Genomic DNA, 5,753 nt, shown 5'->3' with positions numbered 1-5,753 from the left:
GCCAGGACTCCCTGGGTCCTGGGGCGGCAGCGGCGGGGCCAGGGTGTTCCCAGGGGAGGAGGTGACCCGTAAGAGCTTTCACATAGGGTGACGATACGCCCGAGTTTTATGTCGCACCAGCCAAGGTAACTTGAACCGACGGTTGCTAAGCCGTGAATTAAAATGCGACGTCAGCCCTGACACGCCCTTCTCTCAGCCTGAGCTGTATTTTTTAATTTGTTTTATTTTATTGAATTTATTGGGGTGACATTGGTTAATTAATAATCAGAATAAGTTTTAAATGCATAAAATAAAACACAGAGGAATAAGAGAAGGCTCACTCAATTAAACTTATAGTTATCAAAAGCAGCAGAAAAATTAAATTTAAGGAACGTCTCCCAAACAGATACAAAGAGAAAGGGCGCCCCTCACTCACGCCCCAGTGCGGAGTGGCTGGTGAGCACCAGGCATTGTGGGCCCCACGGCACTGGTGGGCTGTCCGCACCATGACGCCCACAAACCCTCGTTCCTCCCCTGCCAGGCCGCCAACCGCCCCCCCCTCCCCCTCCCCCCGCTGTCACCTGGGAATCTAAGAAATCGCTCGGAGGCAGCAACCTCGTGCGCGTTCACGACGAGGAGCCGAGGCCAGACAGGAAGGACGTGTTCACACACAACAACACGCAAGCGCTTCTGTCAATGACCCTGCTTGAGATGAAGAAAGAGCGGAGGACAGCGGCCGGTGTTCAGTGTGAACCCCACTGAGGAGTGAGGGGGAGCTGACGAGGGAGCAGTGGGATGGCCGGACCCGTCTGTCTCGCGTCTGGGATCCTCCGGAACCCTCTCGGAGGGCATCACCCTCAGCAGCTTCCAAGCTCGGAGAACCCCAGGACCCCCCCGACCACGAGCTCCTCAGGGCAGGGGATGGGGCCGCACGCCTGGGTGCCCAGCGTCTAGGACGGGGCTGGGCACATGTCCATATTGCAGATGTTGAATGAATGAATGAATGAATGATCCTTCTACTAACGCCTGGACAGCTCTAGTGGCTGAGAACAACTGACCTTTCAAAGCCAAAGTTTTAAAAACAACCTTTAATCATAAACAATGCGCCATAACAAACACAAACGCTAATGGAAATCAGATGCCAGCCACGGCAGAGAGCCGCGTGTGGCGTTTTAAATACGTTCATAACCACATTGCAATGAAGTAAAAAGAAACAAATTATATTCATTTTAATCATAATTTTGTATAATCCGACATACCTAGAAGAGTGCCACCCCGCATGGAATCGATGCAATTGCAATTATAAATAATTCTAAATTTCATATCAGATCTTCAAAATCCAACGTGTATTTTAAAGTTACAGTCACCTTCAGTTTAGACTAAACCAGGGCTCCATAGTACACGCCCCTCGTCCTATCAGTTCAGCCCGAGACTAGACTGTGTGGGTCCTCGGGAACCTAGCCACGGCCCCGAACACTGCACACAGCCATCCCACGGGGCCTGGCTCCCTCGGGACAAGCCCAGGACGTAGGCCCGGCTCCGGGGAAAAGAAAGCGCCGACTGCTGGTCCCAGCGCAGCCCACAGTGAACATGTGTTTGATAAGAATTCGTGGGCAGAACAAAGCGATCGCCTCCACGAGAGAGAACCCCGTGCCTTCGCGGGACCGAGCCGGACGCCGAAGGAACACGGCTCTCCTGGTGTGGGGCACATTTCCATGCTGTAGGCGTGAACGAATGAATGAATGAATGAATGAATGATCAGACTAAGCAGAAGGCTACATACACCCTGCTCGCTCTGCTCATCCAAGAAACGGAGATAAATGAAACTCACTTCAGAGTCAGGGCTTGAAAGGTGCCGTGAAGTCAGCAGCGTAGAATCACCTCCAACCAGCAACACAGGCCGCGGGAGCACAGGCCGCGGGAGCATAGGCCCCGGGCTGCTGACTCGACAGCCTGACAGCTCCACCCCCTCACAGAAAGGCTTTCTGTGCATCAACACCACACGCTGCTCACTCCTGTGCACGACTGCAGCCTCGTTCCCCACCCCCACTGCCCCCGGGAACGGCTCTCGGGAACGGACCGGAGAGAGGACCAAGAACGCGGGCCCTGGCCCTTCTATCGATGGCTGGGTGACACTGATCTGGGCCTTAAACATGTGAATGAAAGCCTGGCCTGTTGAGCCTCGACCTATGAACCGGGAGGTCACAGTTCCATTCCTGGTCAGGGCACAGGTCCGGGTTTCGGACTCCATCCTCAGTGTGGGGCATGCAGGTGGCAGCCGATCGATGATTCTCTCTCATCGCTGATGTTTCTATCTTTCCCTCTCGCTACCTCTTAGAAATCAATAAAAATATATTTTAAAAAAATAGGAATGAAAGAAGCAGTCTGAGCCAATTTTCGCAGCTCAAACCTCTGAAGCTAAACATGGAGCAGATGTTAACGCGCCTCCTCACATGGATCAGTGGCTCCCGAGACCTGGCTGCTGCGTCTGTCACCGGGTCCCCTGTCGTGTGCTTCTCAGCCACTGTGACAGGGGGCGTCTGACAGTCTGCTTCCCACGGTGGCCCAGCTCCGCCCGGAGCCCCCCACCGACCGAGAACGGGCTCCGCGGTGGGGACCAGATCAGCCGTGTTCCCGTGTATCTCCCACCCTCGGGAAACTGGCACCTCACCCTTCAAAACGCATGTCGATTTCCCCCGTCTCAGCAAGCATCAAAGGCGAGGGTTAGCAAAGACCCATGGGGGCTGGGGGGGGGACGTGACCCCCCAAAGATCAACAGGAAGGAGCAGAGATGCAGCCAGCCATCGCTGCGAGAAGTGGAGAAGGAAAGGAAAGCCAGGAGAGAGCGTAAAGTACGTGTCGCTCCCACATGTTTGAGAGTCAAGAGAAAAACGTGGTGAGAACTTTCCCTTTGAGGCACAGAGTTAAGTGCCTAGTGAACTGCAACAGAAAGCACAGGATCATGTGCAAGCTAACCAACATCTGTTCCAACATTTGAGGTAAAGAGATATTTTAGCCCTGGCTGGTGTGGCTCCATGGATAGAGCGTCAGCCTGAGACTGATGGGTCCCAGGTTCAATTCCATTCAAGGTTTCAGGCTCGATCCCCAGTGTGGGGTGTGCAGGAGGCAGCCAATCCATGATTCTCCCTCATCATTGGTGTTTCTAGCTCTCCCTCTCCCTTCCTCTCTGAAGTCAATAAAAATATATTTTTTAAAAAGTTAAACACACACACACATGCACACACACACACACACACACACACACAGATGTATTTATAATGGCGGCTCACATCTCCCAGCGCCTGTCTGCTTCGCTTGAGAAGGAAGGAGGAGGCAGCCAGTGCCAAGTTCTGAGTGGCTGACCCTCGAGCCTTTGTGGGACCTGCAAGTTGTGACTTGCCCAGACAACCAGTCATCGCTCCGGCCACAGGAAGACTCGCTCAGCAACAGAGATGTCACCAGGGGTCATCCCAACCGCAACACACCCTCGAACGCAAACAGGCGGGTTCATGCCAAAGGCCATTGCAGCAGGGCCACACGGAGGCCTGTGAAAGGCTTTCTCCCCCAGAGAAAAGCCGCATTGTTCTCCGTCACTATGAGATAAGCCACCCGTTTCCATGCTCCAGGGGGTCGGGAGCACAAACACAGCTCCCGCTGCGATGCCAGGGTGTTGTTCTGACCGCCAGGTGGGCGTGCTCCACGCGTGCGGGTCAGGAAAGGTGCCCTCGGTGCTTCAGAGCGACGGTCACCGAGATGGGGGGGGGAGGGCAGATTCCGGATGAATGTTTATTAGAAAAGCACATTTAGAATCTTAAAACGAGGAACGTGCTTTGTGAATCCCCAAGACAGAGAGCTCTAAGCTCTGACCGCTGCCTTTTCCATTATTATCCTCTCCCCGAGGTAGACACAGCGCGTAGCCCTCAGCTCCGGCGGCACATTGACATCTGTCGGGAGTTTCCAGAAAGCCCGACACCCAGACCTCACCCCAGACCAATCCTACGCGTTCCTGGGGACAGAACGCAGGCAGCCGTCCTGTTTAACGCTTCCCAGACCTGAAACCAAGGGCGGAACCAACAGCACCTTGGGAAACATGGACCTATCCATTCTCACATCTTCTCCAAAGAGACTACAACAGCCACACAAAATGCACTCCGGGGCCACCCGGGAGGAGCGTCTCCCACCACCACCTCCAGCCCCGAAATAAACCGGCCCCTAAGCTCACAGCTGGTGACAACACCCAACACCCAGCAGCCCGGCCCCACGGAGGCCGCGCAGCCCCGCCTCCCTCACTGGCCCCCGCCATCGCCTTTCCTGCTGTGCTGTCTGTCTTTGTCTTCAAACTGGGCTCGGGGCTGTTCCTGCCCGTGGGATTCATTCCCCGTGGGACTTCCCGTCGCAGGAAAACGGGGTTTGGCAGATTCATGGACCTCCCCCCCCAACCCCCCACAGCCTAGGCATGTGCCCAGCTATTGCCATGGGCCTGGGAGCCGAGACGTGTGAAACGCATGGGAAGCACTCCCTCAGAGCTGAGCAAGGAGACCTCGCCGACGTCTCCGTGAGACGTCAGGGTCCCCTAGACACTGTGTGAGCACCCAGGGAGGCAGGTTTGCAAAACGCTGCTGCTGGCGGCCAGGAAAGCAGTGTCGGCCGGGGTCTCGGACAAGCTGCCACGAGCATGGCTTTGGGGTGACTGGCCGAGAACATGGACTGGAGAGGGGTGTGCACGGGAGGGAAACAGCCTAAAGGGATCCCTGCCCGGCTCCCAACCCAACTCTGCTGACTCGGGGCCGGGACCCAAAGGTGCCTGCTCCCTGAAGGTCGCCCACAAAGTCAACGCGGCTTCGGATGGACTCGAGGAACTAACGCAGGTGGTAGGGGCCCCTTTCCTCTCGTCTTCAGCTTCAGTCGCTTTCCGGCTAGCCTCAGGGCAAGCGGAAAGTACAGCTTTAACACAAGGGCTTTATAAGGAGTGGAACACACTGATGCTGCCGTCAGACACTCCTGGGGCCCCCCCAGCCAGGAATGAAACGTCCTCCGGTCCACGCGCACCTAACGAATCAAGGCGGACGGTGAAGCCCGGCGGCATGAGGGAGGCAGCGCTCTACGCACTGATACCCACACATGTCCGAGATGAAGATACCAAGGTGCAGAATAGTAATGCGTGTGCCACATGCGGGGGTAGAATGGGAAAATAAGAACGTGTATCTTGCCTGGCTGGTGTGGCTCAGTGGCTGAGCGTCAACCTACGAACCAGGAGGTCACAGTTTGATTCCCCGTCAGGGCACATGCCCGGGTTGAAGGCTCGATCCCCAATAAGGGGGGTGCAGGAGGCAGCTGATCCATGATTCTCTCTCATCATGGATGCTTCTATCTCTCTCTCTCCCTCTCCCTTCCTGTCTGAAATCAATAAAATTATATTTTAAAAATGAATAAGTAAGAATAAAAAGATCTTCTCCAGTGACACTAACTGTTCTCTCCCAACACTGGAAGGAGGAGACGGCGGTCCCGGGTGAGAGCCAGATGTGCGGGCCGCACCGTGGGTCGGGCCGCTGAGCGTCCGCTTGGGGAAGAGGCTGAGAGGGTCTGATGCTACCTGCCCAACCCCCAGCACGGGGTCGGCGCGCAACCATCGCCGTGAAACGAAAGAATGAATGGGTGCGTCAATGAGCTTGAGTACTGAGCGCTAATGAGCCTTGATATGGTTGTCAGCGCCTAAGTCGGGCACTCCTTGCCCTTAAACGGTCAGGATATAGAAAGGGTCCCAGGGAAAATTA

General features: G+C 55.4%; 1 protein-coding gene across 1 annotated transcript in view; it reads right to left on the bottom strand.

The window, feature by feature from the left end:
• Positions 1-5,753, bottom strand: part of CDC14A (cell division cycle 14A) — a 64,544-nt gene that overhangs the window by 30,318 nt on the left and 28,473 nt on the right. The window lies entirely within an intron of this gene.

This window comes from Myotis davidii, unplaced genomic scaffold, assembly GCF_000327345.1.
Source record: "Myotis davidii unplaced genomic scaffold, ASM32734v1 scaffold217, whole genome shotgun sequence".
NCBI classification, from domain to species: Eukaryota; Metazoa; Chordata; class Mammalia; order Chiroptera; family Vespertilionidae; genus Myotis; species Myotis davidii.
The sequence above is the reverse complement of the archived record's forward strand: the minus strand, read 5'-3'. Positions and strand labels throughout refer to the sequence as shown.